Raw genomic sequence first — 14799 nt, 5'->3', positions numbered from 1 at the left:
AATCATATGTGAGGTTGCGTGTGTATGTGTGTATAAAAAGTACAAAAAAAGGTAGATTTTGAGACTATAGTAACTTGTAGGGATATCTATGATATGTTATTATTTGAGAAAAGCAAGTTTCTGAGTAATGTGGATATTTTTTTAAAAAGCAATTTGAGGTACAATATACATGTAAAACTCATCTCTCTCAAATGTACAATTCAGCGATTCTTGGTAACTTTAGAGAGTGGTGCAACCATTACCATAAATCAATTTTAGAACATTTTCATCCCCCCAATAAGATCCCTACTGCCTATTTGCAATCCCCATTCCTGACCCCAGCTCTAAGCAACCACTAGTCTACATTTTCCCTATAAATTGCCTTTCTGGACTTTTCAAATAAATGAAAATCAAACAATTATATATATTTGAAAATAAGCTTGCATATGTTGTATGAACAAGGGAAAAGCTGAGAAGGGATACACATCTGGCTGTTGGCATTGGTTAAAATCAAAGGATTGGGATGATAGCAAGGGAGGCATAACAAAAACAACCAAATTTGCACTCTTTAAAATGAAATATAAACCAACAAAATTGTAAACAGGAAATTCACATAACAACATCATAGACATACATTAAGGAAAATCATTTATAATGTGAATGCAGTAATGTTTTTACTATCAGATTGACAAAAATTCAGACCTGATGACACATAGTGTTGTAGGGGATTTTGAGAACTGACAGTTTTCATACTTTGCTGGTGGGAAAGTAGATTAGTTAACCTGTTTCAAAGGGCAATTCATTAGCATCTATCAACATTTAATAAATTTACCATGAGTAATCCTACTTTCATGTTTTTTAAATCCTAGGGATATTGCAGTGTTTTATTGTGTAATACCTAAATGAAAACTCCTATACATGCACACATATATGGGTATATATGTACACACACACACACACACACAAACTGTGTGTGTATATATATGTATATGTACATGTACATGTACACACACATATATACACACATAATTACATAGATATGTTAGGATACATATGGGAAGAGATTATAAAGCCTCTTGTTTGTTGACAAACACACCAAGTAAGGCCTTTTCCCTCGTAGATTCCTATTCCTAGACTGCCCTTCCTTCAGACATCAGTGTGGCCCACAGCTTGTGCCTCTGTTCACTTGATACCTCATTAGAGATGCCCTTCCTGAAAACTTCTAAATGAGTACTTTCATCTACCACTCCTGCCCCTCCCTGGCCCTTTGATCCAAGTTACGTTTCTTATGGCACTACATAACATAATGTATATTCTCAGGGTCTCTTTTCATTGTCTGCTTCTTCCCACTAGAATATAAGCTTCCTGATAATGGGGACTTCTTTTCTGATTAATACCTGAAACATAACAGGCATTGAATAATATTTGTGGAATGTTAAATGAACTAGATTATAATAGTTATCAGATATTGTATGAAAGGAAATTTTTAGGTTTTAACTATAATCTTTATTTTTAATTATTTACTTACAGCGTTTTTTCCAAAAGAAGGTATTTCCTTAATGTGTGTATTGCTGCTTTATTAATGTATTTAAAAAAAATCACAGATTGAATACTAATCAATCTCTCACCTTTCCAAATTAATTCAAGGAGAATGTTTTTAGTTACATTCTTCAAATTTAATACCTAAGCAAGTCCAAACTTAAACTAAATTAAAAACCTTCATTTTAGATAAGGTAAGGAATTTGAAGGATGATTTAAGGTGTTACATAAATAGTAATGAAGGAAAGAGCAAGTTCATTTCTTTGTGTTTAACTTTGTGAGATAACTATAACTTTGGTCCAAACAGACTGAAAACAACTTCCCCTATTCATATTATTCTAGAGAAAACATTTTCCTCATTTTTATGGATATCTAATTTGTAACCAGGTGGAACTGTATTGGTTTAGCAAACTATTCTAATCACTGATCTATAATAATAGATAATGACTTATTTTACTGTGACCATTCCTTTTGATTAAAAAAAAATCACTTTATCAAATTTTTCCTTAGAAAATATTTTTTTATTCACAATTAAAAAACGTCACTGTTTTTTAATTTATAATTACCAGAAAGAAGCAATACTTAGTTTGTGCGTAATCCTATCTGCCAAGTAGTTACAGAATGAGATTAGAAGTTATGTGGGTAACATAGATAAACAGAAACAGAGCAGCCTGTAATGGCGATATCTAGATACCTAATTGGTTTAAAGTATTTTAGCACATTTAGCATTTTTAAAAAATATTTTATTATTTGCCTGGCAGAAGTTACAAAGCATTAGGGAAAGGAAATATCCCTATTACGTAGTATAATACATTATGGTTTACTATTTCCACCTGGTGTGATTATTACGTCTAAACCTTAATGCCTTAAGCTCCTTATACTGGTTATTTTTATTTTGTTTGAGTTTATGAGAAAAAGCAACAGGAAAGCAGACCCCTGTTGTGTGTCTCAGTGCTACCATACCTCTCACAACCCAGAGATGTTCAGATTGGGAGTTAAGGCATCTAGAGTTCCATTTCCCATCTTTGTGTATTAAAAGTTAATTGACCATCTTAGTTCTTACTTGTATTTCTGTCCTTAAAAGACATCAACATTTATATAGCATATAAAGTATAACTGTTTTTCTATTATAATATAGATGAAAATATATAATTTTCAGTAAAAATGAGTACTTTGAAGGATTTGGGGGGTAAAAAAAGAAAGTAAGGAACAAGGAGGGAATCATTCCTTAGGGTGATGATGTTCCCTTTCCTTCCTCAGAATGGCAGAAAAATCTTGATAATTTACTAATTTACCCCATTGATGAGCAGGAGGTTATACATATCTTATGTTCTGGGATGGGTGTAAATTCCAGTATTGCCAACAATATTTTGATACACCATTCTATACATCCTCTAGAAATAGGTAATTTTTCCCATTAATGTTTTCCGTATTAGAGAGTTTAACAAACTATTTGAAACAGTTAAAAGTTGGCCATGGAACAACACAATTACAGAGTTTGGATAGAGTTTCGCTGAGAAGTGATACGGTCTTAGAGATGTTTGCCAGGAATAATATGACTAAAATGCTAAGCCCTTCCCAGCACCCATGATGCATTGCACGTCAGCTGTGCTTGACGGCCATCTATGTGCTGTTTATAAAGAATAGCTCCAATGGGGCCTCCTATGCTATTAATTTATCCTATTAATTTATTCCTTGGCTCAAAAAAAGGTTTAGTTATACTTCCAAGCTAAGAGTATTTAAGTCAATTGAATAGTAGGTCTGAGAATCCATTATTACACGTGGTAAATTAGAGGCAAAGGAAGTTAAAAAGTTACATTTTCCTAAAGATAGTGTTGAATGGTGGCCAGTATACTTAGTATTCAGAAGAGTACAAACATCCTTTAAACAAAGGGAAATGAAGAAGATCCTCATTAAGTTTTTGGTATATTTTGACATTTTATAAAGTTACTTAAACTTTACCAGACAATTGATATAACCCACTGAAGAGCAAATACTAACATTCTGAATTTTTACCTAGACATTTAAGGATAGTGAAAAAATTCCTTGGTGTTATATTTTAAATATATGTTTTTCAGAATTTAATATACTTACAGTAGTATTGGCATAAACGAGGCTGGTGATTAAAAGGATAAACCATTAGGCTCGGATTAAAGTGGTTTTTTCTCACCTCAGTTGAGTTCTTAATCAAATGGGTTACTGTGGGCAAGTAATTTAAATGCAGTTTCCTTTCCTCGAATGTGGTGGTTATTGAATTATGTGGCCTATAAACTTCCTTTAAGTTCTAATATTCTGATAATGAAAATAATTATAATTTTCATTCTTTGATAAAATATTTTATATCAGGCTTTTAAACCAATTATTAAATTCTGCATTTGCCTTACTGGGTCTTAAAAATTTTTATGATGTCTTAGAAGAGATCACTATTTTCATATATGTAAACTGAGTGTGTAAGGGGAAATTCATTCCGCCTCCCTCTAAATATTAAGCATGTGCTAGCCACTTTACATACATTTTCTCTTTCAGCCAAAAAATAAGTAAATGAAAGAGTAGCAACTTAATTATTATTGTCTTCAATTTACAGAGGAGGAAACTTAAGCCTAGAAAGGTAAATTGACTTACTGTATTTCAAAAAGCTGTAGATCAGGTATAACTTTAAAGACTATGTTTTTCCCTCACTATACTTTAAATGAAAAAAATTCTTAACTCCTTGGAACAAAATATGAGCTATTTTGTTATTTTAAGGTGATATTCTGACAGAAAGTAGTGAAACATTAAAAAAAAATCAATATGTTATTTTACAGGTTAGACAGTAAATTCCTCATCTATAGTATGACAGCTTTTCATTTCCTGACAAAACTAGATAACCATTTGTATTTATTTCTAAAATCTATGAGGACTTATCTCTAGATCATATACAATAATAAGGAAAATATTGTTTTTGATGGGTGGTTGCAGACTTTTCTCAGTTTGAAACCTATGTCAAATAACATTTTTCCATTATGTATACAAAATGAGGTTAACTCCAGCTTAAAATTAAGCAGGAATCATCTTGCAATGACAGGAGTTTCTGCTTTGTTATGATATCATTTCCAAGGTAACAAAACAGAGCATCAGAAAGGAAGGATTATGTTAGCAGGTGTGAAATAAACGCAGGCGAACACTGTACAAAAACTTTACAAAACCTTGAAAATAGATGACATTTTTGGCAAACATCGACACCAACAATAATACATATGGAGTTAGGGACGGGAGGGGATCAAAAATTTCTTAGTCCATGAAGTGCATAGTGGAAACTGGGCCAATGATAATTTATTAGAATTAGGAGAATTTTGCAAACAGCTTTCTCTGTGGTACAGTGTTATTAAGCAAGCTATTTTTTCAATTTTTTTGAAGACCATGATTATGTGAGTTGTGATATGTCAGTATGTAGTGGATAAACTTATGTCCACAATACAGTGTTAATGGTGATTGGTGTGTCTATGTTGTCCTTTGTTTGTTTGTTTTTTTAAGTTAAAAGCTGTTTCAATTTCTTTCTAGCATGTAGGCAGTCATAGAGTACTCTAGAATGTAATGTTTATTTCAAAACCAGGAGTAGAAAGATACATAATTTTCTTTTTTTGGTATGTGATTGGCTGTGGTTTCTTGGAAAAAGACATTTTAGGAAACTGGAATGTGGAGTTGGTCCTCTTTCTGTTTCAATTAATAAGGTATACTAAAATAAGAAATTGATTAAGTGCATACTTTTAGGGAAAAGATAATCCGTTTTAATTGTTTCATTGGAACTATAATAGCATCAAAAAAGAGATTCAAAAACAAAATACTAGGTTGACTGTCTCAACCATATGGCCCTGGTATTTGAGAAGAATGGCCAGTTTCAGAGAGTAGGAAAACTTGGTACAGAGATGGAGTCAAGAGGTTGCCAACAGTGGAATATAGAAATGTGTACAGAATTTCACAGTCTCTGGTCATGACTCCGAGGGCAGGGAGGAAAAGGCATTAACTTGAAACCTTAGTGATGAACTCAGGGTTTTGCCTTGCTCCCATTGTGCTGTTTAGATGTTCCACTGATGTTCACTGCTGCCTTTGGAGATCAAACCCGAGCTTGAGCAGAGGATGTCTCTGTACTTTGACAAAGGGGACATGACTAATTCCCCATAGCAGTAAATGCTTCTTCTTAATTATATTTCCACATCTTTTCTGCTAGAAGTCTGACACTTCAACAAATGACAGATTACTGGATAAGACCCTATTACTTGAATGAAGACTCTGAGCCACCTGTAGCTTTTGGCAATTAAAGAATAACACCTTCATCCTGAAAAGGGTGAAGGAAAGCATGGGAAAAAGTGAAGAAAGAGAAAGTCAGATATAACTGAAAAGAAATGTGTCTTGGGCTATAGTTTTCTGGGGACAAATTCACTCCTGCCTGATGTCTTCCACTGCAGCAAGGGATGCAGACAGACATTTTGAAGCAGCAAACCATTATCCAAGCCTATTTAAGATACAACAGCAACACAAATGACAACTGTCCGTTATACATTTTAAAAGAATTATTCAAGTAGGTGGTCATTCATAAGATAATCTGCTTTAAAGCTATATATGTTTTTACGAAGGTTTATACTCAGAATGACTTCCCACCAATATATCAATGGTCTTGAATTTCAGAAAACTCTCTAATACGGTCTGTGTCAGAGAATAAACAAGTAGTGGAAGTCTACTGAACTCTTCCTATGTACAGTAGGAATTTGAGATGGCAACTCTAAACGATGTGTTCTTCTGTCCTCATGAAATGTCAGGACAGGAGATAATTCAGACATTGGAATCTGAGGCATGAAGACTTTTTCTCATGTTTATGAGTAAAAACATTAGCAGATATTTGACGTCCCTGCCTCGCTAACCATAAATGCATTTTATGTATCTCAAGCTAGCATAGCAAGAATTGTTTACCTTACAGGTCTTTACCTGACAGATCTTGTCTCAATTTAGTATTGCAGGAACTGAAGTAAACAAAAATACTATGAGGTAATTGTCTGTTCACAGGTCTCGCTTCCCTAAGTCTGGCTTTCTGTTTCCCTTTCCATTCCACTTCTTAGGTTTTCATTCATGATCTTGTCTTCAAATGAAGGGCATCTGCTCTTAGTTGAAGGGCCACGAGGTCCAGATTATATTGTTGCCATTTGAAGCCCTTTTCTGCTTTTAATCTTTAGGACTTGAATAAAAACAGCCAGAATTATTGTTATATTTGGCTCTGCTGGACCTTAGTGATAGTCATAAATGCAGTTGAAAATCATTTTAATCTAGGATTTCTGAAAGCACTTAAAGTTGGAGAGGCATATATTCTATTTTAATGGAAAAGTAACCAGTTGAATCAGGATAAAAGTTGAAAGATGTTATGTCAGAGTTTAAAAGGTTTTCTGATTTTTCTATGTGCACCTTCTTTACAGCCTGCTCAGATTAGAGTGCTGAAAAAGCTCTGTATGGGGAAGAAAATCATACCATCTGATTATCTGAGCTGTATTTGTATTTGGTATCTCTTACTGTCAATCAATTCTTCCTTATATTGACTCTAATCCTTGCCACTGCAATATGGGTTTAAAACGGATTTAATTAGAGAATTGTCTTTAATTATCTCTTCTACTGTACCAAGAAGCTCTCTCTCTCTCTAATAATATGTCATTAGTTATAAGATAGGACTTTTTACTTAAGGAAGCATAGCATGAGTTGAATGGGAAATATTTCTTTTTAAACCCCATATTTCATCTGCTTTCCAAACATTTTTATAACATCATGTGTCAGGCATTATTTGATGTACTTCACAAATGTTAATTCATTTAACCCTCACAACAAAACTATGGGGGAGGTACCATTAGTATGCCATATTACAGACAAGGAAACTGAGGCAGAGAGGTTGAGTAGCTTGCTCAGGATCACAGATGACAAATGACATAGGTGGCTCTTAGCTGCTGTACTATGCTACTCACTGTTAAATCTTCTGCATGCTTTTCTCTGGCATCTTTAATGTACTTGTATGGTTCTCTTCCCAACAATATCACCAACTTTGTATTTACACTACAGATATTCCTAAGGTTCTTGTGCAGTGTGTATTCAGTGTGTATGTGCATGTGTATAAGCATGTGCACACTTGTCAGTTGAGTGTTGTTGTTATCACAGCATTCATGGAGATTCTCGCGCTAACGGAACCTTAAATTAGGAGGTGAGAGGTATATATATCTTCCCCCACACCCCCCAAAACGCAATCTCCTAGCTAATTATACTGTGAAAACATGTGCAATTCATGACCTCTCTGAGTCATTTTACTCATTTGCAAAATAAGGGAGTTAGACTCATTAATTGTTTTTATTCATCTTTCAATTATAGACCTGGATCAGGATATACGCTAATTTATAAAGCACCCAGTAAAGACATTTTTCCTCAGGATAGAGCTGACAATTGACATTTGAAAGAACTACATCCCAAGACTAATCAATCTTTGTTTTCAAGAACCAAAATGCATATTATTCTCCTAACAAAATAGAGTAAAAAATAATAAATGAAAAATTTCCATGACCACTTTTTTTTTTCTTTTCACCATCATAATCAAACTTATTATGCCAATGGCACTAACACAGCTGGAGGTGCTCATGGTGGACATGACCACTTTCTAGTACCTGTTAGGTTTAAAAATGTTGAAAAAAAATTTACAAATTATTACATTAAATTGCGTAACAAAACCAAAACTTACATTATTGCATTATATAACCAATCAGATAAAAACAGCAGCAACACACCTGCTTTAGTCAAATAAAACTGAGTTTATGTACTTGTTGCACCAAGAGAGACAGTTCCAGAAGTAACTTAGGAAAGATTCTCAGGAAGGTCTTGGGGAAGTAGACCTAATACAATTGGCCAATTGTTTAATTTGATGTGACAATCATTTTGATAAAAGGTTCGTAGGATTGTAGATGGGGTTTGCCAATCTGTAATGCTATCTCCTTAAATGTATTATTTTAGAAAATATGATGAGTATTAACAGTTACATTAATGTATTTGCTTATACAGGAGGTTGTAATGCTATAGAAACATTTTTTTAAATTTCAAAATGTTCAAATTTTGAAGCATGCATTTATTTGCATGTCTGCTAGGTATAAAAGATGCCGGAGGAGTCACTGTAGAGAACATAACTCTCACCTAATGAAGGCACAGAATTAATTATGAGCTTGAATATGCAAGTGATTATGCTGCTTCATAATATCTTTGCTGTTCTGTGAGATGAATTGTCTCTGCTTGGCAGACTGCTTGATTCCTGGAATGAAAATAAATGTATATACGTATGTGTATATATGTATGTATACATATGTATGCACACACACACACACACACACACACACACACACACACAGAGAGAGAGAGAGAGATGATTAAAGGAGCTATAAATTTGCAAGCTGAAAGGATATTTATTAATGGAAAGAGTTACACATTTACAAAAAGCAGAATGTTTGCCTTTTCTTTTGCTTGAGGATTTTGACTCCTATCGTGTTTCCCTGAAAATAAGACCTAACCGGAAAGTAAGCCCTAGCATGATTTTTCAGGATGACATCCCCTGAACATAAGCCCTAATGTGTCTTTTGGAGCAAAAATTAATATAAGACCCGATCTTATTTTCAGGGAAAGATGATACTAAGGAATAGTGTATTGCCATGCTTACTGATAACTGACCAATGAATGGATGTATTAATTGTATGACTGTAAAATGCAAAGGAAACTAACGCTTCAACAGACGTTTATTTAGCATCAATTATGCCTAGATCACATCATAATTGCTTTATAGGAAAAAGAAGAAAGACCCACCTTTTTAGGAGCTGAAGAGATACAGGTCCTCTTACAAAAAATAAAAAAGTCAAGACTTACACCACTGGGGGTATCTTATACTGATTTTTTTTTTTTTTTTTAGAATAGATAAGAATCATCTGTGTAAATAAAAGCAAAATAACTGTGCAATTTTTCTGGTTGCACTGATGCTTTAAAAATGTAATCTACCTGACTATGTACCAGGGTTGCCAAAAATATATATAAACATTTTAAGAGATGTTATCTATGCTCAAGCAGTAGTTGGCCGTAATCAAAAGTGTCTGGATTTGATGGTAACCACTTTGAGTACCTCTTGTAATTGCAAAAGTCAAAGGTTGACTTGTATTTATCTTTTGGTATCTGTATGTACTATTACAATTAATACAGTTTTTTTTCTTTCTTAAAATGTGTGTACATGTTTTTGGCACCCTCTGTATATATAATGGAGTGAAAACTGCTCCTTTTTTATCTCTAGTAAGTTTTCTTGCATCAAGTCTATTTTATCTGATATTATTATAACTACCATGCTTTCTTCTGGTTAGTGTTTGCATATTTCTTTTCATTTAATATCTCTGTATCCTATATTCAAGAGTATCTCTTTTAATTAGCAAATAGTTAGGTTCTTTACATAATCCAGTCTAATGATTTTTTCTTTTAATTAGAACATTTTATTTGTTTTCTTCCTATGTAGTAGCTCTGTATTTGTGTTTAAATGTTCCATCTTACTTTATATTTTCTATTGCCCTCTTTATTATCTACTTTTGAATTAATTACATTTAGCATTCTATCCTTTCATTAGTTTGTTAGTAATACATTCTGTTGCTATTTTTATGTTATCCACAAAATTTTATGTTATTAATGCTTAATGTATATTAATAAATTTACTCTTCTTTGAAAATTCTAGAACTGTATACCACATTAACACAATTTACCCACCAACATTTTATGTTACTATTGTGATTTATTCTACAAGATAAATATTTTAAATAATTCTTGTTTGTCATCAATATTCATTTAGATTTAACAATTGTTACTCTCCATTCTTTCCCATATCTTGTTGCCATCTGGTATCATTTTCTTCTGCTAAAATCTTTCCTTAGTATTTCCTTCACTGTGGTTGGTTCATCTGGTAACACATTCACTTTTTTATTTATTAAGTTTATTGAGGTGACATTGATTAGTAAAATTATATAGCTTTCAAGTATACATTTCTATAATACATCACCAATATATTGCACTGTGTGTTCTCTACCGAGAGCCAGTTCTCCTTCCATCACCATATGTTTGATCTCGTTTACCCTCATCTACCACCCTCCCTGCCCCCTTACCCTCTGGTAGCCACTAAACTGTTGTCTGTATTTATGAGTTTTTGTTTCTTTGTTTGTTTGTTGCTTTCAATTTTATATCCCACAAATGAGTGAAGTCATATGGTTCTTGGCTTTTTCTGACTTATTTCGCTTAGCATAATAATCTCAAGATCCATCCATGTTATCACAAATGGCACTATTTCATCTTTTCTTATGGCCAAGTAATATTCTGTTGTGTATATGTTCGCTTTTTGTTAAAATCAAAATGGCTTTATTTTTTAAAGGCTATCTTTGACTATCATAAAATTCCATTTGGCATTTATTTTCCTATATCACAAAAATATAGTTGTATGGTCCTTTAACTTTTCTGTTGGGAGGTCAATTATCAATCTTGTGGTTATTCCTTTGAAAATATGTATCTGTTTTCCTCTGGCTACTTTGAAAGGTTTGCCTTTGGTTTTACATAGTTTTATTATAATGTACCTAGGTGTTGTTGTCTTTGTATATATTCTGCTTAGGGTTTACTGCAATTCTTGAATCTGTGGCATAATGTCTTTCATTGGTGTCTTAGTTTTGGCTACTATAACAAAATACTATAGACTGGGTTGCATAAACATCAAACATTTATTTCTCACAGTCTTGGAGGCCGTGAAATACAAGATCAAGGTGCCAGCCAATTTGATTCTTGGTGAGGGCATTCTTTCTGGCTTTCAGAACTTATTAAGTCCTCACACGGTGGTGAGGAAGAGAGCTCTGTTCTCTTTCTCCTCTTCTAAGGACACCAATCCCATCATAGGATTCCCACCCTCACGACCACATCTGAACCCAATTACCTTCCAAAGGCCCCATCCCCAATATCATTACACTGTGTGTGAGGGCTTCAATGAATATAGACAGGACACATCCTTGACTTGTTTCTGATCTTAGACAGAAAGCATTTGGCTTTTTGGCTTTCATCATTAAGTATATCATTACTGATAGGTTTTTGATAGATTTGCTAATTTTTTTTATTTTTATAAATTCTGTATCTATTTTGATTTTTAGACCCACATGTAAGTGACATCCTATAGCATTTGTCTTTCTAGGTCTGTCTTATCTCACTTAGCATAATGTCCTTGAGGTCCGTTCATGTTGCAAATGGCAAGATTCCATTCTCTTTTTTATGGCTGAATAATATTTTATGATATACATATATATTTATATATCACATTTTCTTTATTTTCCATCAATGGACAGTTAAGTTGTTTCTATATTTTGGCTATTGTAAATAATTCTGCTGTGAACAAGGGGAGCATATATCTTTTTGAGGTAGTGTTTTCTTTTTCTTCAAATAAGTACCCAGAAATGGAATTTTAGGATCCTATATGGTAGTTCTATTTTTAATTTTTTGAGGCATTTCCATACTGTTTTCTAGAGTTGCTGCAACAATTTACATTTCCACCAACAATGCACAAGGGTTCCCTTGTCTTCACATCCTTTCCAACACTAGTCATTTCTTCTTTTTGATAATAGCCATTCTAACAGGTGTGAGGTGACAACTCATTGTGGTTTTGATTGGGATTTCTCTGATGATTGGTCATGTTGAGCATCTTTTCATATACCTGTTGGCCATTCATATATCTTCTTCAGAAAAATGTTTATCCAGATTTTCTGCCCATTTTTAACCAAATTGTTTATTTTTTTATTGAGTTCTTTATATATTCTGGGTACTAACCCCTTATCAGATACATAATTTGAAAATATTTTCTCCTTTTCAGTAGGACTTTGTTAATTGTTGATGATTTTTATTTTGTTGATGATTTCCTTTACTGTGCAGAAGCTTCTTAATTTGATGTAGCCCAGTGCCAGATCAAAAAATCATCACCAACACTGATTTCAAGGAACTAATTACTTATGTTTTCTTCTAGGATTTTTAAGATCTGAGGTCTTACACTTAACTCTTTAATCCATTTTCAGTTAATTTTTGTATTTGGTGTAAGATAGTGGTTCACTTTTATTCTTTTGCATGTGGCTATCCAGTTTTCCCAACACCGTTTACTGACAACTGTCCTTTCCCCATTGTATATTCTTGGTTCCTTAATTTTAAATTAACTGACCCTATATGTTTGGGTTTACTTCTGGTCTATGCCAGTACCATACTGTTTTGATTATTATAGCTTTAATATAATTTGATATCAAGATATGTGATGTCTTCAATCTTGTTCTCTTTCTTAAGGTCGCTTTGGCTATTTGGGGTCTTCCGTGGTTCTGTACAAATTTTAGAATTATTTCTTCTATTTCTCTGAAAATGTCATTGGAATTTTGATAGGGATTACATTGACTGTAGATTACTTTGGGTAGTATGGATATTTTAACAATGTTAGTTCTTCCAGCCCATTTGCACAAAGTTTCCATTATTTTCAATATATAGGTCTTTCATCTCCTTAATTACATTTATTCCTAGGTGTTCTTTTTGATGTAATTGTATATGGGACTGTTTTCTTAATTTCTCTTTCTTATAGTTTGTTATTAGTGTATAGAAATTCAACAGATTTTGTATGTTGATTTTGTGTCATGCAACTTTATTGACTTTGTTTATGCTAGGAATTTTTGGTGGAGCCTTTAGGGATTTCTGCTTGTAATATGATGTCATCTGCAAATAGTGACATTCTTACTCCTTTTCCAATTTGGATGGCTTTTATTTTTTATTTTTTTTCCCCAATTGGTCTGGCTACCACTTCCAATATTATGTTGAGTAAAAGTGACAATAGTGGGCATCCTTTTCACCATTAAATATGATGTTAGCTGTGAGCTTGTCATATACGGTTTTTATTATGTTGAAGTAAGTTCCCTCTGTACACACTTTGTTGAGAGTTTTTTATCATAAATGCATGTTGAATTTTGTCAAATGTTTTCATGCATCTATTGGTATGATCATATTATTTTTCAATCTTTAATTTGTTAATGTTATGTATCACACTGACTGATTTGCAGATGTTGAATCATCCTGTATCCTTACAGTAAATCCTACTTTAGCATGGTTTGTTTGTTTGTTTTTAATGACTAAAACTTTTAATTGTATAGATAGGTGCCAGGTCCAGATGGACACTTAACTGACAAATGCAGTAAGAAATGTTTGACAAAGGGGAGAGGCGGTGGAACATGCAGGAGCCTTCTAAGAATGGTTTCCAGATGAGGCCCATGTCTGTTTGGTGACTATGTTAACTCCGTACTCTGTCCTTATATGGTCATCTACTGGCTATTTCAACTTGGGTATTGATTTTTTTTTTTTTTAATGCTTAGACGTTTATCATTTATATCACTCACACTGTGTCAACACCCCCCATCCACTATCCCTCTAACATCGCACACAGCCATTACATTTCCACTATCTCTATTCCTAATGCTGTGTGTACACACACACACACACGTATATATATATAGATACACACACACACACACACACACACACACACACACACACACACATATATAAACTTGTAGTTGACATTCATTGTTGTTCAGCTTCAGCTTCAGGTGTACAGTGCAGTGATCAGGTATCTACATCATCCCTGAGGTGGTCTCCCTAATGAGAGAAGTGTCCATCGGATACCCTACAAAATCTTTACAACATGATTGATTACATTCCCCAAATTAACTTTTGTAACCCCGTGGCACTCTTGTAGTTACTGACTGCTTTCTAATCCCCTCACCTTCTCCCTTATCCCCACCTCCCCTCCCATCTAGCAACCCTCAGTTTTTCCTCTATGTCTCCGAAACTGTTTCTGATTAGTTCATTCACTTATTCTCTTCTTTAGATTCCACATATAAGTGAGATCATATGGTATTTGTATTTCTCTGTCTGACTTATTTCACTTAACATAATGTTCTCTAGGTCCATCCATGTTGTTGCAAATGGTAAGATTTCTTTCTTCTTTATGGCTGTGTAATACTCCATTGTATAAATGTACCACAGTTTCTTAATCCAGTTGTCTATTGATGGGCATTTCGGTTGTTTCCATGTCTTGGCTGTTGTGTATAGTGCTGCAATAAACATAGGAGTGCATAAATTTTTTTGAATTAGAATTTTGGATTTCTCCAGATAGATACCTAGGAGTGAAATTGCTGGATCATAAGGTAGTTCCAT

At 33.5% G+C, this 14799-nt stretch overlaps 1 protein-coding gene across 42 annotated transcripts in view; it reads left to right on the top strand.

Moving 5' to 3' along the window:
* The window catches only part of RIMS1 (regulating synaptic membrane exocytosis 1), a 448418-nt gene that overhangs the window by 223180 nt on the left and 210439 nt on the right, over window positions 1–14799 (top strand). The window lies entirely within an intron of this gene.

This window comes from Rhinolophus sinicus, chromosome 2 (assembly GCF_057876585.1).
Source record: "Rhinolophus sinicus isolate RSI-liver-muscle chromosome 2, RSI-T2T, whole genome shotgun sequence".
Taxonomy (NCBI): Eukaryota; Metazoa; Chordata; class Mammalia; order Chiroptera; family Rhinolophidae; genus Rhinolophus; species Rhinolophus sinicus.
Note: the sequence above shows the minus strand (reverse complement) of the source record. Positions and strands in the feature narration are given on the sequence as shown.